This window comes from Oryx dammah, unplaced genomic scaffold (assembly GCF_014754425.2).
Source record: "Oryx dammah isolate SB20612 unplaced genomic scaffold, SCBI_Odam_1.1 HiC_scaffold_6, whole genome shotgun sequence".
In the NCBI taxonomy this organism is placed as follows: domain Eukaryota; kingdom Metazoa; phylum Chordata; class Mammalia; order Artiodactyla; family Bovidae; genus Oryx; species Oryx dammah.
In genome coordinates, this window is record NW_024070190.1 from 790,677 (window position 1) to 816,291 (window position 25,615).

At 37.7% G+C, this 25,615-nt stretch overlaps 2 long non-coding RNA genes across 2 annotated transcripts in view; one reads left to right on the plus strand and one right to left on the minus strand.

Moving 5' to 3' along the window:
* LOC120865381 overlaps positions 1-25,615 on the plus strand; it is an 84,567-nt gene that overhangs the window by 24,309 nt on the left and 34,643 nt on the right. The window lies entirely within an intron of this gene.
* Positions 1,001-15,162, minus strand: LOC120865382. The gene is made up of 3 exons (XR_005721381.1): positions 15,064-15,162; positions 4,179-4,182; positions 1,001-1,013 (listed from the first exon to the last, which is right to left on the minus strand). It is a non-coding gene; the product is annotated as an uncharacterized LOC120865382 (long non-coding RNA).

The following is a 25,615-nucleotide window of genomic DNA, read 5'->3' on the forward strand; positions in this document are numbered from 1 at the left end:
ATATATGGCATGTAAGGTATAAAGAAACTTCCAGGGGCTAATACTCAAAATATATAAGGAACTCATACAACTCAATGACAAAAAAAAGGTTTAAAAAATGGGCAAAGGATCTAAATAGGCATTTTTCCAAAGAAGATATAATACAGATGGCCAACAGATGCCTTAAAAGATGTTCAACATCACTCTTAGGGAAATACAAATCAGAACTACAGTGAGGTATCACCTCATACCTGTTAGAATAGTTACTATTGAAAAGACAAGAAATAATAAATGTTGAAGAGCATGTGAAGAAAAAACTCTCATACACTGTTTTTTGATACTGTAAATTGATGCAGCCAGTATGGGAAACAATATGGTGATTCCTCAAAAAATTAAGAATAGAACTACCATCAGTTCAGTTCAGTTGCTCAGCCATGTCCAACTCTTTGTAACCCCATGGACTGCAGCACACCAGGCTTCCCTGTCCTTTACTATCTCCCGGATTTTTCTCAAACTCATGCTCATTGAATTGGTGATGCCATCCAACCATCTCATCCTCTGTCATCCCCTTCTCCTCCCGCCCTTCAATCTTTCCCACTGTCAGGGTCTTTTCCAGTGAGTCGGTTCTTCGCATCAGGTGGCCAAAGTATTGGATCTTCAGCTTCAGCACCAGTCCTTCCAATGAATATTCAGGATTGATTTCCTTTAGGATGGACTGGTTGGATCTCCTTGCAGTTCAGGGGGAGACTCTAAGAGTCTTTTCCAACACCACTGTTCAAAAGCATCAATTCTTCGATGCTCAGCTTTCTTTATAGTCCAACTCTCACATCCTCCATACATGACTATCCATACAGAACTGGGCAATATCCATATGGCCCCGCTATTTCTCTTCTGGGTATTTACCTGAAGAACATTAAAATAGTAATTTGAAAAGATATATTAATCCCTGTGTTAATCACAGCATGTTTTGGGTTGGCCAAAACATTCATTTGGATTATTCTGTAACATTTTATGGAAAAACCCAAATATTTTGGCTAATTCCATATCTCTGCATTTATTATTATATACATCTTGTCTGTCCATTTTCTTGTATTGTAAATTATTGCTAATTCACTTTGGAAGAGGTAGGATATAAATAAATAATTGAGAAGTTTATTTTTATTTTTTGGCAAATCTATGTATTTTTAAATGAAAGCCCAGAACAGAATCCTGTATAGACAATAAAAGCCCAAACAGAAATTTCTCATTGTGAGAAATTAAGTGTAGGGTTATGCTGTGCTAAAAGTTGAATAATGTCTACCCTAAGAATTCATATGTTGAAGTCATAACCCCCAGTACCTCAAAATGTGATGTTATTTAAAAATAGGGTCTTTGTAGATGTGATCAAGTTAAGGTTATTTGAATGAGCTCCACTCTGTTATGAATGTTGTCCTTATAAATTTTGACACAGAGATAGACATGCACACAGTAAATATCATGTGAATGGTTTGTAATGTGTGGCTGTGACTCATTGAGATAGGGATGATTACGTAGAAATAGAATCAGGATAATCAGAAGAAATTAAGTGTCACAGCAACCATGGGAAGATTATTTCAAGAAACAGATTGTGAACAAGAGCATCAAATTATGGGATATTATAAAGAAGCAGTGTTAAATAGGGGAAAAGGTACATCCAGTCTTTGGAAGTAAAAAGTACTGAGTTTAAACATTATATTCACCACCTACCAACTCTGAAAGCTGTGACAGTCATGTTACCTCACTAAAACTCATATTTTCTCACTTATAATGAAAGTGAAAGTCACTCAGTCTTTGTGACCCCATGGACTAAACAGTCATGAAATTCTCTAGGCTAGAATACTGGAGTGAATAGCCTTCTCCTTCTCCAGGGGATCTTCTCAACCCAGGGATCAAACCCAGGTCTTCCGCATTGCAGGCAGATTCTTTACCAGCTGAGCCACAAGGGAAACCCAAGAATACTGGAGTGGGTAGCCTATCCCTTCTCTAGAGGATCTTTCCAACCCAGGGATCGAACCAGGGTCTCCTGCAGTGCAGGCAGATTCTTTACCAACTGAGCTATCAGGGAAGCCTGATATGTAAAGAAGAGGTAATAGGAGTTTTCCTTAAGTTTTGTTGTAAATTATGAGCAACCAGACACCAATGGGCTTCCCTGGTGGCTCAGACGGTAAAGAATCTACCTACAATGTGGGAGACCTGGGTTCAGTCCCTGGGTCGGGAAGATCCCCTGGAGAAGGGAATGACAACCTACTCCAATATTCTTGCCTAGAGAATTCCATGGACAGAGGAGCCTAGCAGGCTATAGTCCATGAGAGTCACAAGAGTGGGACACAACTAAGTAACACTTTAACTTTTCACTTCCATGCACAAATATGCTTGTGACACATACATACCCACACAGATATACATGAAAGGCTTAGCAGAAATAGGTGCTCAACAGTGGCTTTTACAACTGCTATATGACAATAATGAAGAAAAATGATCAGAAGTAAAAACTAGTAAAAGGATAGATTTTCTATCCTTAACAATAGGCAGTCACTAAACGAATGCTTATTATGCACCAGGTACTGTTTTCAGAACTTGCATATATTAACTTATTTAATTCTGATGACAGTCTTTTGAAGTAGATACTGGGTTAATTCACATTTGACAGATAGAAAAAGCAGATACAAAGCAAGATATTTGTTCAGCTTCACACAGATGATGAGTATAAGAAACAGGGTTTGAAGCCAAGTTGTCTAACTCTGGTGTCCATGGCTTTCAATACTGTGCTGCACTTTATCTCTTTTAGAATCAATGGTATGCTATCAGGCAGTTATTTAGTGTGATAGCAAATCTATATTCCTTTTCGAATGTTATAGAATTTCTAAACAGTGAGTTGTTTTAGTTAAGACAATTTTGGAAAATAGTATCCTACCAAACAGCGCCTTCTATATTAAACATTCTTGGCTAGGAGAACAATCTTAATAAACACTTTGCCTTCTCAGGGATTGATTTAATACAGAATTTGGTTTTGGATTCTAGAGTAAGAAAACTAGAAGGTGTGTCCTGTGCATTGCTAAGTCATGTCCGATTCTTTGCTTCCCTAAGAAATGCAACCTTCCAGGTTCCTTCTGTCCATGGGATTTCCCAGACAAGAATACTGGAGTGGCTTACCACTTCCTTTTTCCAGGGGATCATCCCAACCCAGGGATCAAACCTGTGTCTCCTGCATTGGCAGATGGGTTATTTACCACTAAGCCGCCAGGGAAGCCTGAAGATGTGTTCTACCAATAATTAAATACTTGATAACAGGCCCATGAAATTTGGTGGATTTTTATGTTTAACATTATGGCCTGCTAAGTCATCTGTACATTTTTTGTTAGGAGTAGTGTGTTGTCAGTTCATAACAGCTCACAAGAACTACTTAGTAAATTTTCAAGCTGGTTGCTAAAAACAGCCATTATTAAAAATTAAATCATATAAATACACAAAGTATGCACTGCTGCTGCTGCTAAGTCACTTCAGTTGTGTCCGACTCGGTGTGACCCCAGAGATGGCAGCCCACCAGGCTCCCCCCGTCCCTGGGATTCTCCAGGCAAGAAGAGTGGGGTGGGTTGCCATTTCCTTCTCCAATGCATGACAGTGAAAAGTGAAAGAGAAGTCACTTAGTCGTGTCCGACTCCTAGAGACCCCATGGACTGCAGCCTACCAGGCTCCTCGATCCATGGGATTTGCCAGGCAAGTGTACTGGAGTGGGTTGCCATTGCCTTCTCCAAGAGTATGCACAATGGTTATAAATACTCAAAACACATCATTGCAATGCATTACTATTATTTGTGTTTTTTAGTTTATTGACATCTATTTCATCTGTCAGGAGGGAGCACCATGAAGCAGTGTGGTGTGGCATGTCTCTTCTAAACTCTGTGTTCAGTAATGTCAGGTTGGTACTTTGAAACTGACCATAGTGGGAGCATTTATTTCACAGAAATCAGGTAACTAGTGCTACACATCAGAAATCTACCTACTTCTTCCCAGCTAGTTGTTAAAATATTTATAGCACACCAGTGCAAAGCCAACCAAATGTCACTCTGAGCCACTGCTAATCCTGCACTCTAGCACCACCACTCAAACCATCATTTGTAGGATTTCAGAAATATATTTAAAACATGATTTGCCAGTAGTTGGTGTTTTTAGAGAATAACATTACTTAATGAGGATTTCTGTGTCAGCTCAGGTTTCCCAGATAAATTATTAAATTGCCCATGTACATTCTTTCAAATCCAGGGAGATAGTGTATTCTCTTGTTTTGCTGCAGAAACTAATCTTCAGAATTTTGATTTCCTAAAACTTTGCCTGGAAAATCCTATGGACAGAGGACCCTGGTGAGCTACAGTCCATGAGGTGACAAGAGTCAGACATGACTTAGTGACTAAACAACAACAACAAAACTTTTGCCATTGCTACTCTTTGATCTTTCCTGGTGGCTCAGAGGTTAAAGCATCTGCCTCCGATGCAGGAGACCCGGATTCGATCCCTGGGTTGGGAATATCCCCTGGAGAAGGAAATGGTAACCCACTCCAGTATTCTTGCCTAGAGAATCCCATGGACAGAGAAGCCTGGTAGGCTACAGTCCATGGGGTCACAAAGAGTCGGACATGACTGAGCGACTTCACTTCACTTCACTTCACTTCACTCTTTGATCTTTCACTATATATTAGCTCCTTGTATTCAGTTCAGTTCAGTTCAGTCACTCAGTCGTGTCTGACTCTTTGCAACCCCAGGAATCTCAGCACGCCAGGCCTCCCTGTCAACCACCAACTACCGGAGTTCACTCAAACTCACGTCCATCGAGTCAGTGATGCCATCCAGCCATCTCATCCTCTGTCATCCCCTTCTCCTCCTGCCCCCAATTCCTCCCAGCATCAGAGTCTTTTCTAATGAGTAAACTCTTCGCATGAGGTGGCCAAAGTACTGGAGTTTCAGCTTCAGCATCATTCCTTCCAATGAACACCCAGGACTGATCTACTTTAGTATGGACTGGTTGGATCTCCTTGCAGTCCAAGGGACTCTCAAGAGTCTTTTCCAACACCACAGTTCAAAAGCATCAATTCTTCGGCACTCAGCTTTCTTCACAGTCCAACTCTCACATCCATACATGACCACTGGAAAAACCATAGCCTTGACTAGATGGACCTTTGTTGGCAAAGTAATGTCTCTGCTTTTTACTATGCTATCTAGGTTGGTCATAACTTTCCTTCCAAGGAGTAAGCATCTTTTAATTTCATGGCTGCAGTTTGGAGCCCCCAAAAGATAAAAGTCTAACACTGTTTTCCCTTCTATTTGCCATGAAGTGATGGGACCAGTATATGCCATGATCTTCATTTTCTGAGTGTTGAGCTTTAAGCCAACTTTTTCACTCTTTTTTCACTTTCATCAAGAGGCTTTTTAGTTCCTCTTCACTTTCTGCCATAAGGGTGGTGTCATCTGCATATCTGAGGTTATTGATATTTCTCCCGGCAATCTTGATTCCAGCTTGTGCTTCTTCCAGTCCAGCGTTTCTCATGATGTACTCTGCATAGAAGTTAAATATGCAGGGTGACAATATACAGCCTTGACATACTCCTTTTCCTATTTGGAACCAGTCTGTTGTTCCATATCCAGTTCTAACTGTTGTTTCCTGACCTGCATATAGGTTTCTCAAGAGGCAGGTCAGGTGGTCTGGTATTCCCAACTCCTTCAGAATTTTCCACAGTTTATTGTGATCCACACAGTCAAAGGCTTTGGCATAGTCAATAAAGCAGAAATAGATGTTTTTCTGGAACTCTCTTGCTTTTTTGATGATCCAGTGGATGTTGGCAATTTGACCTCTGGTTCCTCTGCCTTTTCTAAAACCAACTTGAACATCTGGAAGTTCATGGTTCATGTATTGCTGAAGCCTGGCTTGGAGAATTTTGAGCATTACTTTACTAGCGTGTGAGATGAGTGCAGTTGTGCAGTAGTTTGAGCATTCTTTGGCATTGCGTTTCTTTGGTATTGGAATGAAAACTGACCTTTTCCAGTCCTGTGGCCACTGCTGAGTTTTCCAAATTTGTTCGCATATTGAGTGCAACATTTTCACAGCATCATCTTTCAGGATTTGAAATAGCTCAACTGGAATTCCATCACGTCCACTAGCTTTGTCCATAGTGATGCTTTCTAAGGCCCACTTGACTTCACATTGCAGGATGTCTGGCTCTAGGTGAGTGATCACACCATTGTGATTATCTTGGTCATGAAGACCTTTTTTGTACAGTTCTTCTGTGTATTCTTGCTACCTGTTCTTAATATCTTCTGCTTCTGTTAGGTCCATACCATTTCTGTCTGTTATCGAGCCCATCTTTGCATGAAATGTTCCCTTGGTATCTCTAATTTTCTTGAAGAGATCTCTAGTCTTTCCCATTCTGTTGTTTTTCTCTGTTTCTTTGCATGGATCACTGAGAAAGGCTTTCTTCTCTCTTCTTGCTCTTCTTTGGAACTGTGCATTCACATGCTTATATCTTTCCTTTTTTCCTTTGCTTTCACTTCTCTCCTTTTCACAGCTATTTGTAAGGCCTCCCCAGACAGCCATTTTGCTTTTTTGCATTTTTTTCCCATGGGGATGATCTTGATCCCTCTCTCCTGTACAACGTTATGAACCTCATTCCATAGTTCATCAGGCACTCTATCTATCAGATCTAGGCCCTTAAATCTATTTCTCACTTCCACTGTATAATCATAAGGGGTTTGATTTAGGTCATACCTGAATGGTCTAGTGGTTTTCCCTACTTTCTTCAATTTCAGTCTGAATTTGGCAATAAGGATTTCATAATCTGAGCCACAGTCAGCTCCCGGTCTTGTTTTTGCTGACTGTATAGAGCTTCTCCTCCTTTGGCTGCAAAGAATATAATCAATCTTATTTTTTTGTTCCTTTGCTCCTTGTATTAATAAATAAAAAACCATTTTTGATCATTGTGCTCATTTCTTCTCAACTCGACTATTTTCTGACCAATTCTCACCTCATCCTATGTCAAAGAGGGCATGATGATAAAGGGATAGAAGTGGCAAAAAGTCTCTTTGAAAATCAGAGTGAAGCTAAATTTAGAAAGAGGGAAATTAGAAGGCAAAAGGAAGGAAACACAGTGTTGCCTAATGGTTGAGGGTACAGCCTCTGAAACCAAACTGATGGGAACCAAATTCCAGTTCTGCCAGTTACTACTTTGAGACGTTGAGCAAGTTATTTAACCTCTCTGTGCTTTAGTTTCTACGTCTGTAGGATGGATAATAATTGAATCCATTTCATAGAACTGTTATGCAATAATGAATATAAAATGTGGGAAAAGTAACATGGTACTTGGTAGATATTATGTAAGTATTTATAGCTATTCCCTCTTTGTATCAAAAGATAGGGATTTTCTCCTCAAAACAACAGAAAAGTGGCTTTCTCATTTCTTACACTTTCTCAGTCAAGACTTTTCTTTTAGTTAATAGTATCTAAAGTTGCTTATATATTCATTCTACACAAAAATGTAAACTTTGGGGCAAGTGTGTCCTAAACTGTTATTTGACACTTTTTAAATATGCACACATTGTGCAAGCTTTTGGCAGTTGAAAAATGAACAAACATAATGGAACTGGCAAATTTATTCAGTCTATTTGAATGTGCTGCATACAAATCAATTGTGCAGTGACCTATTTGAATCATTAAGAGAGCCTGCTAAATGATGTCCTTTGCAAGCAGGTGGGTCTTTGGCCATATGTAGACAAAGCCCCCTTGGATGACCTACTTGGGATCAAAACCCCGAAGGGCACATTGCTCTGAGATGTATAGTGCTTATATTTTTTAAAATGCCATTAAAGAACTATGAGTCTTTATTTAATAGATACTGCATAATTAAATATACAGGATCCCAGTGGAGTTGTCCCTATTTTATTTTTTTTTACATTTCTCTATTATCTCATGACTTAGAGGTAATTATGGGTGAGAATAATTTGATTTGAGGTTTCAGATGTAACCAAGGTTTAAATACATAAAGTACTGTGTAAAGCAAAGGACAATTTAGTTGTATTTTATGAAATACTAATGAAAATTGCAGCGTATTGTTTGCTTTTGCTCTAGACTGTTAAGAAACCCATTGGCTGCAACTATATTCTGCTTTTATTCTCTTCTTATTTAGAAAAGAGAATACTCAAAAGAATGCACTTCGACTGAATTCCATGGCAGTTATCATATGGAATAAAGATAATTATCTTGTAAAAAAAAAAAAGAAAATATGATTCTTAGTGTATTTTGAGTATATCTAGCTTCCTAAGTAACACAGAGAAATTTTGGCCATTTGCACCAGAAGTTGTACCAAACAAACATGAATCTCATACATTGATGCTCTGATTATATAACTATCAGCTAAGTTTAGATACAGGAATAGTAGGTCAACTCATTATCATTATTTATAATGATAATACAGGATTTTTAGATTGTGACACCCCTCCCCTCAGTTTTTGTACTAAGGAGCAAAAATACCTTACATGATAAAAACCATATGTAAGAAGTAAAAACAGTAATGAGTTCGTTTGGGGCTGAATTTGTCAGTACACTCATCGACTTAGGTGGATGACCTAGTAAAGGGTTAGTTGTATTATTTACATAGAATCTTTTCCATCAGCACCAGTATTTAGCAGATAATAAGAACTAAAGAAGTTATTTGACTTGTCTCATCTGTCAGGTTTTCTAATTACTTCTCTTTATGTTTGCACTGGGTCTTCATTGCAGAGCATGGTCTCTTTGTTGCCAAGTGTGGGCTTTCTCTAGTGGCAGCAGAGGAGGCTACTCTTGGTCGTTGTGTGCTGGCTTCTCGTTTCGTTGGCTTTCTAGTTGTAGAGCACAGATACACAGGCTCAGTAGTTGTGAGGTGGCATGTGGGATCCTAATTCCTGGACCAGGGACAAACCTGTGTGCAGTGCATTGACAGGCAGATTCTTAACCACTTGCCCACTAGGGAAGTCTCTCTAATTATTTCTTAATTTCTCATCAAGTAGGTATTTGAATAGAAGGAGAAAAAAAATTTATTATTGAATAAGGTATAGCAGTATGGCAAAGACTCTTAATAGCTGTCAGTTTAATGTCATTGTTAGAATTTTTCTTAAAATGATTCAGCAGCTTTCTTGTGCTGCTGCTGCTGCTGCTAAGTCTCTTCAGTCGTGTCCGACTCTGTGTAACCCTGTAGATGGCAGCCCACTAGGCTTCTCTGTCCTGGGATTCTCTAGGCAAGAATACTGGAGTGGGTTGCCATTTCCTTCTCCAATGCATGCATGCATGCTAAGTCACTTCAGTCATGTCCGACTCTGTGTGACCCCATAGACGGCAGCCCACCAGGCTCCTGTGTCCACAGGATTCTCTAGGCAAGAACACTAGAGTGGGTTGCCATTTCCTTCTCTGGCTTTCTTTTGAGTCAAAGCTAAATATTTATTTCAGAAACTCAATCTGGGATATACGTGTGTGTGTGTGAATATAAGTATTCAGAGTAGTACCTTAAAGTAGCAACATGATCTGGCCACTGTCCTGTGTAAGATTGAATATTAACATATGATATCAGGGATTGTTGATTCTCTAGGAATAGACACTGTAGAAGAGCATACTCTCGAGATAGGCACAATCCTACCTTTGCCCCTTATTATTGTCTTTGTCTTCCTTTTTTTGCACCTTCTTTCCTGCTTCTATTCTGCAGACTTTTAATTCTGTGCATATTTTTGTTGTTCAGGATTAATAAACACGGAAAAAGTTTGTGAAATGTGTGCCCTCCTGCCATTTCAGCCTGATTTTTCTGAAGAGATGTCGCATGTGCATGAGAGAGTTTTTGATGCCTTAGTTTGTGTCTTGCTGTCTTATGCTATGCTAAGTCACTTCAGTCATGTCCAACTCTTTGTGGCCCCATGGACTGTAACCTACGAGGCTCCTCTGTCCTTGGGATTCTCCAGGCAAGAATACTGGAATGGGTTACCATTTCCTCCTCCAGGGGATCTTCCCAACCCAAGGATCAAACCCACGTCTTTTATGTCTCCTGCATTGGCAGGCAAGTTCTTTACTACTAGCACCATCTGGGAAGCCCCAGTTTGTGTCTTGCTGACATTGACGAATGGTGTTAGTACCTCAGTTATTAATATATTCATATACATAGTGGCAACAGTTACCACATTGTTGTATCTTTAAAGACAAATAATAAAATAACAAACAGTACCAAATGCAAACAGGATTAAAGTCAGAAAAGTAGACAATTGCTTCTTATTCTTCTCACTCCCAAGGAGGAAGAATATCCATCATCATATTGTGACCAGGGAATAGCAATTGAAATAACTGATGTGTTTACCTATGGATAAAAAGATCAAGAGGGAAATTAGAAAATGTATGAGTTAAAAGATTGGGAAGCAACTGTCTGATTTTTCTGACAGTAATTCATCTATGTACATTTGGGAAACTGATATTAGACTATTGGCTCAAATGATATTCAGTGGAGAAAGGATAGTCTTTTTAACAAATGATGCTGAAACATTATACATCCCCCCCAAAAAAGAAAGGAACCTCATCTGTACCTTGATCTGTGTAACAAAATTAAGTCAAAATGGATCATAAATTTAAATGTAAAACCTAAAACTATAAAACTTGTAGAAGAATACTTTAGAGACAGTTTTTGTGATCTCATGTTAGGCAGACATTTCCTCAACATGACACCAAGAGCACAATTCATAAAAATTGAGCTTCATCAAAATGAAAAGCTTTAGATCTTCAAAAGATACTTTTAGGCAAATGAAAAGCCACAGACTGGGAGAAATAATTTAAATTCATATGCCTGATAAAAAACTTGTATCCAAAATATATTAATTACTTTATAAAATTCAGTAGTGAGAAAACTGACAACTCAGTAAAGATGTAAGTAAGTATTCAGATGCTAAGCATTTAGATGCTCAATTAATATTCAAAAAGATGCTCAACATCATGAACTGTTAGGGAAACACAAATTCAAACCACAGTGAGTTACCACTGCACACTTGTGAGAATGGCTGAAACTAAAGGACTTATTGCACTAAGTGTTGACAAGTATGTGGAACTCTGATACACTGCTAATGAGAATGTAAAATGGTGCAACCACTTTGAAAAACGGGCAGTTTATTAAGCAATTAACCATTCATGTATTGTATAAATCACCCACTCTTACTCATCTTTTATGTAAGATGAACAAAAGGATTTGACTTTATAAAGATTTGTGGCGAGTGTTCACAACAGTGCTATTTATAATAGCCCAACCAAAAATAACCCAAATATTCATGAACTATTCATGAATCATGAAATATTCATGAACTATTCATGAATCATGAAATATTCATGATTGATAAAGAAACTTATATGTTACAGCATGGGTGAATCTCAGAATAATTATTCTAAGTGAAAGAAAGCAGACAAAAACATACCTACTGCAAGAAAATTTAGAGGGACACAGAGCAAATCAGTGATGGCCAAAGGATGAGTTGGCAGAGGGAGAGTGGGGAGAGGAGTGGAAGAGAGGGAGTTCAAAAGAGCATGAGAAAACCATTAGGAATGAATTTTTAAAATTATGTTGATGGTTTCCTGGGGAATACAAGTAGTACATGTATTGTATATTGACTGTACCTCAAAAATCTTCTAAGTTATGCATTTTGATCTTAGCTAATGCCATTTTTTTACAACACAAATTTTATTTGTAGGAAATAAACAATGATTCTTTAATAGACCCCAGCTGTAGGGCGTTACAAATTTGTTTACATCTGTAGTTACAGAAACGATAGTGATGAATAAGGTCTCTGAAAAGTTTATTGCTATAGAATAGTTGTTATTTTAGAAAATTTTATGTTGTTTCCCATTAGCAAATAAGAAAATGTCAACTAGAGAGCAATTTTGTAAAACACAATGATTTTGTCAGAATTATGAAAGATGTTTTGGCTTATTACCAGCTCTGCAATTCACAATGTTAAGTGGAATAAATGAAAATATAAAACGTTGCTAAGCTTAAATTTGCATTCCAATTCTTAACAAATTTATGAGCATAATATAGACCCTTGGACACCTGGGAAGATTTATGAATAAACTTAACTTGGCAAACATAATTATAATTTGAAACAAATGGGGCTGGGTCATGACCAACTGATTTAGATTCAATGACTGAAGACAGGAACCCATTATGATGATATTAATAGGAACTCAACCTAGAGAAATTAATTTCATTTCTCCTAAGGATAACAGGCATAGAAGATGCTATTACTAGAAGAGATTTAAATCTCAGTGGAAAAAGCTGAATGTGGGTATTTACGTTTAACTAATGAAACTCTGGGCAGAGGCCAAGCTGCTGGAGTCTTATCTGTAGTTACTTTTAAAGACATCTTCTTCTCATCTGTCCCCTCGAGTGGTGTTCCAAGTTTTTTATTATAGTATGTGAAAAGAAGGGAAAAAAAACAAATTGCTGGAAAAAGAGCATTTACAACTTTCCCACAATAATTTGTCAGAGAAACTCTGTACAGCTCAGTACTATGACAGTTCTAAACCTCTCTTGAGTTGGTGATAATAAATTATATATAGCCTGTAGAATAAGAATTCAGTGCAGTTACTAAACTCTTTTCACTAAATCTTATTATCACTTACTCTTAAACTAAAAGTTTTGCAATAAAAAATTATGACCAGCATTTGTTAGGTACATAGAGCATGCAATGCATCCAGTATTATGGATTTCATGATATTTAAATTTACTCTTTATAAGATTAGGAAGGTCTGTGTTGTTTGCTTTCTTTTTACAGAGAATGAACCTGGCACAGAAACTAAGTCTCCTTGCTGTCCAAGGGACTCTCAAGAGTTTTCTTCAGCACTACATTTTGAAGGCATCAGTTCTTTGGTGCTCAGCCTTTTTTATTGTCCAACTGTCACATCCATACATGACTACTGGAAAAACCATAACTTTGACTAGATAGACCTTCGTAGGCAAAGTAATGTCTCTGCTTTTTAATACATTGTCATTATTTGTCATTGCTTTTCTTCCAAGGAGTAAGCCTCTTTTAATTTCATGGCTATAGTCACTATCTGCAGTGATTTCAGAGCCTGAGAAAGTAAAGTCTGTCACTGTTTCCATTGTTTTTGCCCATCTATTTGGCATGAAGTGATGGGACCAGATGCCATGATCTTCGTTTTTTGAACGTTGATTTTTTTTTTCAGCTGTTGAACTTTAAGCCAGCTTTTTCACTCTCCTTTTTCACCTTCATCAAGAGGCTCTTTAATTCCTCTTCACTTTCTGCCATAAGGGTGGTGTCATCTGCATATCTGAGGTTATTGATATTTCTCCCAGCAATCTTGATTCCAGCTTGTGCTTCATCCAGCCTGGCATTTCTATACAGTCTTGACCTACTCCTTTCTCAATTTGGAACCTGTTGGTTGTTCCATGTCTGCTTCTAACTGTTGCTTCTTGACCTGCACACAGGCTTCTCAGGAGGCAGGTCAGGTGGTCTGGTATTCCCATTTCTTGAAGAATTCCCCACAGTTTTGTTGTGATCTACACAATCAAAGGCTTTAGCATAGTCCGTGAAGCAGAAGTAGATGGTTTTTTTCTGGGATTCTCTTGCTTTTTCTATAATCCAGCAGATGTTGACAATTTGATCTCTGGTTCCTCTGCTGTTTGTAAATCCAACTTGTACATCTGGAAGTTCTTGTTTCACATACTTGAGCATTACTTTGCTAGCATGTGAAAAGAGTGCAATTGTGTGGTAGTTTGAACATTCTTTGGCATTGTCCTTCTTTGGGATTGGAATGAAAACTGACCTTTTCCAGTCCTGTGGCCACTGCTGAGTTTTCCAAATTTGCTGGCATATTGAGTACAGCACATTGACAGCATCATCTTTTAGCATTTGAAATAGCTCAGCTGGAATTCTATGTAAAATTGCTACATTATTATTAAGCATATTTCTTATGCTGTGTATTCCCTCTCTGTGACATTTATCTTGTGATTGTAAATTTGTACCTCTCTTCCCTTTCACTGATTTCCCTATTCCACACTCAGTTCTCCTTTCTGCTGCGGTTGTGCCTTGTGCCCTCATGTCCCAGCTCTTTGCAACCCAATGGGGTATAGCCTGCCACACTCCTCTCTCCATGGAATTTTCCAGGCAAGAATATTGGAGTGGGTTGACGTTTCCTACTCCATCTCCCTGCTGGCAACCACCCATTTGTTTTCTGTATCTGAGTCTGTTTTCACTTTGTTTCTTTGTTTTGTATTTCTAGATTCCACATATAACAGGTCATGCTATTTGTTCTTGTCTGATTTATTTCACTTAGCATAGTACCCTCTAGATCCATTCATGTTGTTCCAAATGGCAAGATTTCATTCTTTTTTATGGCTGAATACACACACACACACACATATATCCCATTTACATATCCATTTCTTTATTAATGAACACTTAGCTTGCTATTGTAAATAATACTGTAACATAGAGGTGCATATATCTTTTCTTTTTTAATATAAATTTATTTATTTTAATTGGAGGGTAATTACTTTACAATATTGTATTGGCTTTGCCATACATTGACATGAATTATCTTTTCTAATTAGTGGGTTTTTTTTTTCCTTCAGGGAAATACACAGGAGTAAAATTTCTGGGTCATATGATAGTTCTATTTTTAATTTTTTGAGGAATCTCTGTATTGTTTCCTAGGATTGCTGCACTAACTTACAGTGCCACCAACCGTACAAGAATATTCCCTTTTTTCCACATCCTTGCCAACTCTTGTTACATGTTGTCTTTTTATTGACAGCTATTCAGTCAGGTGGGAGGTGATAGCTCATTGTATTGCACAGTTTAAATGTGCTTTTCCCTGGTAATTAGTGATGTTGGTCATTTTTTCATATATCTTTAGGCCACATGTATGTCTTTTTGGAAAAATGTGTGTTCAAGGTCTCCTGCCCATTTTTAACCCAACTACTTGGTTTTATTTTGATACTGAATTGTATGAGTACTTTATATATTTTCGACTTTAACTCCCTAACAAATGTATCATTTGCAAACATCTCCCATTTAGTAGGCTGCCTTTTTGTTTCCTTGATGATTTCCTTTGCTGTGCAAAAGCTTTTTAGTTTGATGTAATTCAGTTTATTTATTTTTGTTTCTCTTGTTTGGGGAGACACATCCAAAAAAATATTACTGAAACCTATGCCAAAGAGCATACTGCCTATGTTTTCTTCCCATAATTTTTGGGTTTCAGATCTTACATTTTAGTATTTAATGATTTTGATTTTATTTTTATATATAGTGTGAAAAGTGATTGAGTTTCATTATTTTTCATGAAGCAATATAATTTTCTCAACATCACTTATTGAAGACATCATCTTTTCCCTGTTGTATAATCTTGCCTCCTTTGTCATAGATTACTTGACCATGTAAACGTGTTTATTTCTGGGCTTTCTATTCTCTCCCACTGATCTATGTATATATCATTTTGTGTTAGTACCATATTGTTTTGATTACTGTAGTTTTGTAGCATAGTCTGAAATCAGGGGGTCATGTAATCTCAAGCTTTATCTTTCTTTCCCAAAATTCTTTGTCTATTTTGTCTTTTGAGGTTCCATGAAAATTTTAGGATTATTTGTTCTAATTCTTTGAAGAATGCCGTTGGTACTTTGATAGGTATTGCATTTAATCTCTCAATTACCTCAGGTAGTATAGACACTTTAACGATATTAATTCTTCCAGTCTATGAACACAGTATGTCTATTTGTTTGTATCATCTCCAGTTTCTCTCATAAGTATCTTAGAATTTACAGAGCATAGGTCCTTCACTTCTTTGGTTAGATTTATTTTTTGCAGGTGAATATCTGTTACATTTTTATTTTAGTAAATTTATGTCAATATATTTCAACACTAGATGTCAGTATTTTAAATTCACAGCCCAGTGTTTGCTAAAAGATACTTTCATGATTCTTTTCCTCTTAGTTAGCTTTATTACTAGGATTTTATTCTTTTTCATGTAATTATAAAAGGGATTCTTTTCCTAATTTCTCTTTCTGATAGTGTGTTATTAATGCATAGAAATGCCACAGATATATGTATATTAATTTTGTATTCTTCAAATTTACTGAATCCATATATTCTGATAGTTTTTTGGTGGAATTCTCAATGTTTTCTATATGTAATACCATGTCGTCTGCAAATAGTGACAGTTTCACTTGTTCCATTCTACCTTAGATGTCTCATTTATTTTCTGTTTCATTCATGTCTCATTTTTGTCTGATTGCTGTGGCTAGGACTTCCAGTAGTTTGTTGAATACAAATGTGAGAGTATGCATCATTCCCGTTTCTAATCTTAGTGAAAATGTTTTCAGTTCGTCTCTGTTGAGTATGATCCATATGGTGGATTTGTCATATATGGGCTGTATTATGTTGCAGTATGATCCTTGTATACCCACTTTGTGGAGAGCATTTGTCATGAATGGGTGTTAACTTTTGTTAAAGTCTTTTTTACATCCAATGAGGTGATTATTTTTATCTTTCATTTTGTTAATGTAGTATATCACATAGATTCATTATTATTGAACCATCCTTGCATACCTGGGATAAATCCCCCTTGAACATAATATATGATCCTTTTAATATATTTTTAAATTTGGCTAGCTAATATGATATTGAGGAATTTTACATTGATACTCATCAGTGATGTTGGGGTCATCCGTGATACTGATCGGTAATTTTGTCTGTGTGTGTGCGGTGTCTTTATCTGGTGTTTGAATCAGGGCTGGCCTCATAGAATGAATTTGGAAATATTCCTTGAAACTTTTTTGGAGTAGTTTGAAAAGGGTAAGTTTTTACACTTCTGTAAATGCTTGGTCAGGTTTACCTGTGAAGCTGTTTCTGGAACTTTTTAAAAAATATATTTATTTATTTGTCTGTGTTGGGTCTTAGTTGTGGCATACGGGATCTAGTTCCTTGACCAGGGATTGACCTGAACCTCCTGCATTGGGAGTATGGTGTCTTAGCCACTAGTCCATCTGGGAAGTCCCTATTTCTGGAATTTTGTCTGTTGGGAATTTTTTGACTACTGATTGAATTTCATTACTAGTGATTTATCTGTTCAGATTTTCTATTTTTTCCTTATTCAGTCTTAGGAGATGTACATTTTTAGGAATGATAGTATCCATTTCTACTAGGATATATGGTTTGTTGGCATTTCATTGTTTGCAGTGGGCTTCTCAGGTGGCTCAGTGGAGAAAAATCCACCTACAATGCAGGAGACGCAGGAAATATGGGTTTAATCCCTGGATTGGGAAAATCCCCTGGAGAAGGACATGGCCACTCATCCCATTATTCTTGCCTGGAAAATCCCATGGACAGAGGAGCCTTGTGGGCTACAGCCTATGGGGTTGCAAAGACTCGGACATGGCTGAGCAACTTCTTTCACTTTTCAGTTTCCTGCACTGGAGAAGGAAATGGCAACCCACTCCAGTGTTCTTGCCTGGAGAATCCCAGGGATGGCGGAGCCTGGTGGGCTGCCACCTCTGGGGTCCCACAGGGTCGGACACGACTGAAGCGACTTAGCAGCAGCAGCAGCAGCAGCAGTCTCTTATGATCCTTCATGTTTCTATGGTGTTGGTTGTAACTTCTCTTTTATTTTTGACTTTTCATTTGGGACTTCTCTTTTTCATGATGAGTCTGACTGAAGGTTGATCAATTTTGTTTATCTTTTCAAAGAATCACTTGTTTGTGTGTGTCTTTTATTTCTATTTGGGTCTATATTAGTTCCTTTCTTCTACTGAATTTGGGTTTTGTTTGTTCTTCTTTTTCTGTTTCCTCCAGGTGTGAGATTGGATTATTATTTGAGTTTTCTGTTTATTTCTTGAAAAGGACCTGTATCAATATGCACTTCCCACTTGTCTCATAGATTTTTAAATGCTGTGTTTACATTTTCATTTGTTCAGTTTTCAATTTCATTTTTTTATTTCCTCAGTGACCCATTGGTTGTTTAGTAGCATATCGTTTAGGCAGTATGTTTGGGCATTTTATTCAGTTTTTTCTTGCATTTAATTTCTGGCCTCATACCGTTTTGGTCAGAGAAGATACTTGGTATGATTTCAATCTTCTAAATTTTACTGAGAGTTGTTTATGGCCTAATATATCCTGGAGAATGTTCCATGTGAACTTAAAAGAATGTGTGTTCTGGTATTTTTCAATGGAGTGTTTTGGTATATATCTATAAAATCAATTTAGTCAATGTGTCATTTAAAAAATGTATCTTATTATTGTTTATTTATTTGGCCATGTCAGGTCTTATTTGTGGCATGCAGGATCTTAGTTGCATCATGCAGGATCTTCACTGCAGTGCACAGACTCTCCAGTTGTGGCACATGGGCTCCAGAGTGTATGGGCTCAGTAGTTGTGGTGCAAGGGTTTAATTGCTCAGCGACATGTGGGATCTTAGTTCCCCAACTAGGAATCGAACACATGTCCTCTGCATTACTAGGCAGATTCTGAACCATTTGACCACCAGGGAAATTCTTAGTCTAATGTGTCATTTAAGGGCCAGTATTTCTTTATTGATTTTCTGTCTGGATGATCTTTCCCGAGGTAAGTTGATTCTGTTCATGTCAGTTTTCATATAGGTTAATATTTCCTTTATAAATTTAGGTATCTTAGGTTGGGTGCAATATTTATAAGTCTTGTATCTCCTTGTTGCGTTGATGCCTTTATTTTTACTTACTGCCACTTTTGTCTCTTGTTACAGTTTTTGCTATAAAGCCTATATTGTCTGATGTAAGCATCAGTGTCCCAGCTTTCTTTTCATTTGCTTGGAATATATTTTCCCATACCCACTCTTTTGGTTCATGTGTGTCCTTCGATCTGATGTAAGTCTCTTTTAGGCAGTATATACATGGGTCTTGCTTTTTTAAAAATCCATTCAGCCACTGTATGTTTTTTATTTAATTTTACTTTACAATACTGTATTGGTTTTGCCATACATCAACATGAATCTGCCACGGGTGTACATGAGTTCCCAATCCTGAACCCCCCTCCCACCTCCTTCCCCATACCATCTCTCTGGGTCATCCCAGTGCACCAGCCCCAAGCATCCTGGATCCTGCATCGAACCTAGACTGGCGATTTCGTTTCTTACATGATATTATACATGTTTCAATGCCATTCTCCCAAATCACCCCACCCTCTCCCTCTCCCACAGGCTCCAAAAGTCTGTTCTATACACTGTATGTTTTTTGATTGGAGCATTTAACCCATTTTCATTTTATTTTTTTTAATTTTATTTTTTAAATTAATTTACTTATTTTAATTGGAGGCAAGTTACTTTACAATATTATAGTGGTTTTTGCCATACATTGACATGAATCAGCCATGGGTATACATGTGTTTCCCATCCTGAAACCCCTCCCCATCCCATCCCTCAGGGTCATCCCAGTGCACCAGCCCTGAGCACCCTGTCTCATCATTAATAGGTATGCCCTTTTTGCCATTTTATTAATTTTTTTCTGGATTATTTTGTAGTTCCTCTCTATTCCTTTATTCTTTAAATGTTTCATTAGTTTTTTCCTGGTTATTTTTGTAATTCTTTTCTATTCTGTTGATCTTCTCTTGCTCTGTTCCTTATGATTTGATGAGTATCTTTATTTCTAAGTTTGGATTATTTTCCTTTATTTTTTTGTGTATCTATTATAGATTATTAGGTTTTGGTTACCATGAGGTTTATATATAACAACTTATGTATATGTACCTATCCTAAGTTAATAATTTCTTAAGCTTGAACACATTCTAACAGCCCTGTATGTTTGCCACGCCCCCATATTTTGTTTTTGATGTCATATTTTACATTTTTTGATTTTGTATATTCTTTACTTATTGTAGATAAGATTATTTTATTACCTTTGTTTTTAACCTTCCTGCTAGCTTTATAAATAAGTTGATCCACTACCTATACTATACGTTTACTTTTACCAGTGAGATTTTTCTTGTTATAATTTTCTTATTTCTCATATTGATCTTTACTTTTCCACTTAGATAAGTCCCTTTAACATTTTCTTGAAGGCTGATTTATTGGTGATGGACTCTGTTAGCATTTGCTTAGCTGTAAAACTGTTTATCTCTTCTTCAATTCTGAATGATAACCTTGCTGGATAAAGCATTCTTGTCTGTAGGTTTCTTATGCTTTCAGCACCATGACTATATCATGTCACTTCCTTCTGGCATGAAAAATTCCTACTGAAAAGTTAGCTGATAGTCTTTTTACTTACTTTATTTATTTTTTAATTGAAGGATAATTGCTTTACAGAATTGTGTTTCTTTTCTGTCAAATCTCACCATGAATCAGCCATAGGTATACATATAACTCCTCCCTTTTGAACTTCCCTCTCATCTCCCTCCCCATCTCACCCCTCTAGGTTGATACAGAGCCCCTTTTTGAGTTTCCTGAGATATATAGCAAATTCCCACTGGCTATCTGTTTTACATATGGTAATATAAGTTTCCATGTCACTCTCTCCATACATCTCACCCTTTCCTCCCCTCTTCTCATGTCCGTAAGTCTGTTCTCTGTGTCTGTTTCTCCATTGCTGCCCTGCAAATAAATTCCTCAGTACCATTTTTCTAGATTCTGTATAATATGTGTTAGTATACAATATTTATTCTTCTCTTTCTGACTTACTTCACTGCGTATGATAGGCTTTAGGTTCATCCACCTCATTAGAACTGACTCAGATGAGATCCTTTTCGTGGCTGGGTAATATTCCATTGTGTATATGTACCACAACTTCTTTATCCATTCATCTGTCAATGGACATCTAGGTTGCTGCCATGTTATAGCTATTGTAAATAGTGCTGCAGTGAACAATAGGATACATTTGTCTTTACTAGCTAATAGTCTTATGGAAGTTCCTTTTTAAATAAATAGTTGCTTTTCTGTCATTGCTTGTAAGATTATCTCTTATATTTAATTGTTAACATTTAATTAAACTTTTCTCATTAAATTTTTTTCTTCTTTTTTCTGTTCAGCTTGAATGATTTCCACTACCCTGAGTTCTGGATCACTGTTTCATTCTTCCATATCACCTAATCTGTCAATTTCCTGTAGTGTGTTTTTTATTCAGTTGTCACATTCTACAGCTCTGGTTCATTCTTTTTTATATTTTCAAGTTCTTTATTAAAGTTATCACTGTGGTCATCCATTCTTCTCACAAGATCAGTGATCATTTTTATGAATATTACTTCGAATTATTTGTCAGGTAGGTTGCTTATCTCTATTTCTTTTGGCTCTTTTTCTAAGGTTTTGTCTCATTCCTTATTGGAACATATTCCTCTGTCTTTTCATCTTGCCTAAATTTCTGTGTTTGGTAGGTCTATCACATCTCCAATCTTGGAGAATTGACTGTACATATGAATTCTTCTATGGGACCCCAAATCACACTCCCCTTTTGCTCACCTGAGTTGAAAGCTCTCAGTGTGTCCCCTATGTAAGCTATAAGCTATGTATGTGCACTTTTGTTGTGATGGGGCCAACTGCCATGAGTCTGCTAGGAAGTGGCAGTTTTGTGAGGCCCTTGCTTGTCTACTGGCTGCAGATGTACCAAAGGTTGGGGCTGGCTCCTTGTGCATCTGGCTATGCAGTTTGGTGGTATATGATTCTGTAGGCCTACAGGGAGTGGGGCAGGCCTGCAGTGCTAAAAGGCAAGAGGGGGAAAATGTCACTTGCCAGCATTCTGTTAGCATGGTAGATTGAGATGCCCCAAATGGCTAGGCCATCACTGTCTCTCAGTCCCTGGGAGGAGTCCCAGCTGCCACTTACATCTCTGGGAGGCTCTTCATGGTCAGCGCTTAGATTTGACCTAAGCACCTTTCAAATTACTGCCTCTGCTCTGAGAGTCAGAACATGTGAGATTTTGTGTGTGCCCTTTAAGAACAGTCTCTTGTAACCTTTGGGTGCTCCCAAACAAGCTCTGATGGTTTTCAAACCTGACTTACTGGGTGCAGGACCTCCGAGCTATGGAACCTGATGTAGGGCTTGGACTCCTCTCTGGAAGGACCTCCGTGGTTGTGATAGCCCTCCTGTTTCTAGCTTAGGAGTGTGAGTCCTGACTCGACTACATCTCTGCCCCTGCTCCATGTCTCTTGTGCTTTTTGTTTATATCTTACTTGTGGAAAATCCTTTCTGCTAGTCTTCAGGTCATTTTCACAGTTACTCTGTAAGTAGTTGTTTTGATATGCCTGTAGGGGAATGTGAGTTCAGTCTGCCTACTCTTCCATCTTGATTATCTCTTCCATAATGAAATAATATTCATCAATAAAAAGAAATGAAGTACTTAGAAAGATGGTAACAATGACCCTATGTGTGAGACAGCAAAAGAGACACAGATGAAAGAACAGACCTTTGGACTCTGTGGGAGAAGGCGAGGGTGGGATGATGTGAGAGAATAGCATTGAAACATATATATTACCATAGGTGAAACAGATCACCAGTCCAGGTTCAATGCATGAGACAGGGTGCTCAGGGCAGGCACATTGGGATTACCCTGAGGGATGGGATGGGGAGGGAGGTGGAGGGGGGTTTCAGGATGGGGAACACATGTACACCCATGGCTGATTCATGTCAATGTATGGCAAAAACCACTACAATATTGTAAAGTAATTAGCCTCCAATTAAAATTTTAAGAAATGAAGTACTGACAAATGCTACAACATACATGAACCTTGAGGACATTGTAAGTGAAAGAAGCCAGTCATAAATGATATTCCACTATCCATTCATATGAAATGTCCAGAACAGGCAGATCTATAGAGATAGATAGTAAATTGGTGATTAACTAGGGTTTAAGTGCATGGAGGTGGCAGGGAATGGCAAGTGACTGCTAATGAGTATAAGCTTTCTTTCTGGGTGAGTGGAAATGATCTAAATTTTGCCTGTGGTTATGGTTGGACTCTGTGAGTATACCAAGCAATGTTTTATTGTATACTTTAAATGAATGAGAAGATCCCCTGGAGGAAGTGAAAGTTGCTCAGTCATGTCCAACTCTTTGCGACCCCATGGACTATACAGTCCATGGAATTCTCTAGGCTAGAATACTGAAATGGGTAGCCTTTCCCTTCTCCAAGGGATCTTCTCAATCCAGGGATTGAACCCAGGTTTCCTGCATTGTGGGCAGATTCTTTACCAGCTGAGCCTCAAGGGAAGCCCAGGAATACTGGATAGGGTAGACTATTCCTTCTCCAGGGGATCTTCCCAACCCAGGAATTGAGCCGGGTCTCCTGCACTGCAGGCTGATTCTTTACCAACTGAGCTATGAGGGAAGGAAATGGCAACTCCCTCCAGCATTCTTGCCTGGAGAATTCCATGGACAGAGGAGCCTCGCAGGCTACAGTCCATGAGGTCGCAAGAGTCAGACAGGACTTAGTGACTAAACCATTTCTTATATGAGTTATAACTTAAAATTGTTTTGAAAAGATAATTATATAAACAAAATATATACAGCTATCCTAGAACAAAGTAATCTGAAAAGCAAAGAAATCTCTTTAAAACAGTCAGTAACAAAACGAAGTAAATAAGACCAACTCTATGTCAAGTTTGTTACACCTAGAAGAAATTTTTCAAGTATCTACAAAACTTAGTAAGTTGAATGTACATTCCTTGGAGATATATCCTCAAGAAAAAATATAAAAAATAAAATTAAAAGATACTTAATAATCATATTGGTATTGGTGTTTTATGATTAATTTGTATACATATAACTTCTCATAAATTCATTAAATTCATTACTTATTCTCTTTACCAAGTAATACTTATATTCATATCTTTAGGAATTATTATTTCAGAATAAGTGAAAAGACATACAAATACTGATATTAAGTGAGTTAATGAAAAATCCTAAATCTTGAATTGTTAATACCACTATAAATTCATGATGTTTTTCCTTTTAAAAAATATTTAGTTCCTTGCTCTATCCATAGAAAAGTTTGTGGAAGCAATATCAGCACAGTAGAAATAAATCACTGAGCCCAGAGAAAGTTCTCTAAATAACTATTCTTACTAAATCTAGGAGAACCTTTTAGGAGAAATGACTGATGCCGCATCCTGGCAAGAAATGTTTATGATTACTTTGGGACATATTATGCTGGAAAGGATGAAAATTGATCAAAGACCACTGTGGTTGTGTCCAGAGGATACCATTTTGAAAGGGCTGTTGCAGCCCAAAGATGGGCATTTGTGCATCAAAATAATAATGATTCCAATGGTGAAGCAAGTATATTAAAATGCATGAGTTCAAAACAAAGCAAAACTTACTTTTCACCTTCAGAGGTTGCTAGGTCACCAAATCTTTATTCTAAAAACTGGAAAATAAAAAGGAAAAAATATCAAGCATTTTATTTTCTCTTGCTTTATAAAGTGTTTAATCAAGTTTCTGATAGAATTTCAGCTAATAAATGCAGAATCATAGGAAGTAATCAGTTTGCAACACCTAATGAAATAAAGCATTTTGGATGCTATGCCAAAGCCTTTGTGTGGATCACAATAAACTGTGGAAAATTCTGAGAGAGATGGGAATGCCAGACCACCTGACCTGCCTTTTGAGAAATCTGTATGTAGGTCAGGAAACCACAGTTAGAACTGGACATAGAACAACAGACTGGTTCCAAATAGGAAAAGGAGTACATCAAGGCTGTATATCGTCACTCTGCTTATTTAACTTATATGCAGAGTACATCATCAGAAACGCTGGACTGGAAGAAACACAAGCTGGAATCAAGATTGCTGGGAGAAATCTCAATAACCTCAGATATGCAGATGACACCACCCTTATGGCAGAAAGTGAAGAGGAACTAAAAAGCCTCTTGATGAAGGTGAAAGAGGAGAGTGAAAAAGTTGGCTTAAAGCTCAACATTCAGAAAACGAAGATCATGGCATCTGGTCCCATCATTCCATGGGAAATAGATGGAGAAACAGTGGAAATAGTGTCAGACTTTATTTTTGGGGGCTCCAAAATCACTGCAGATGGTGACTGCAGCCATGAAATTAAAAGACGCTTACTCCTTGGAAGGAAAGTTATGACCATCCTAGATAGCATATTCAAAAGCAGAGATATTACTTTGCCAACTAAGATCTGTCTAGTCAAGGCTATGGTTTTTCCTGTGGTCATGTATGGATGTGAGAGTTGGACTGTGAAGAAGGCTGAGCTCCGAAGAATTGATGCTTTTGAACTGTGGTGTTGGAGAAGACTCTTGAGAGTCCCTTGGACTGCAAGGAGATCCAACCAGTCCATTCTGAAGGAGATCAGCCCTGGGATTTCTTTGGAAGGAATGATGCTAAAGCTGAAACTCCAGTACTTTGGCCACCTCATGAGAAGAGTTGAGTCATTGGAAAAGACTCTGATGCTGGGAGGAATTGGGGGCAGGAGAAGGGGACTACAGAGGATGAGATAGCTGGATAGCATCACTGACTCGATGGATGTGAGTCTGAGTGAACTCCGGGAGTTGGTGATGGACAGGGACGCCTGGCGTGCTGTGATTCATGGGGTCGCAATGAGTGGGACACGACTGAGCGACTGAACTGACTGAACTGAACTGAAAGTAACTATAA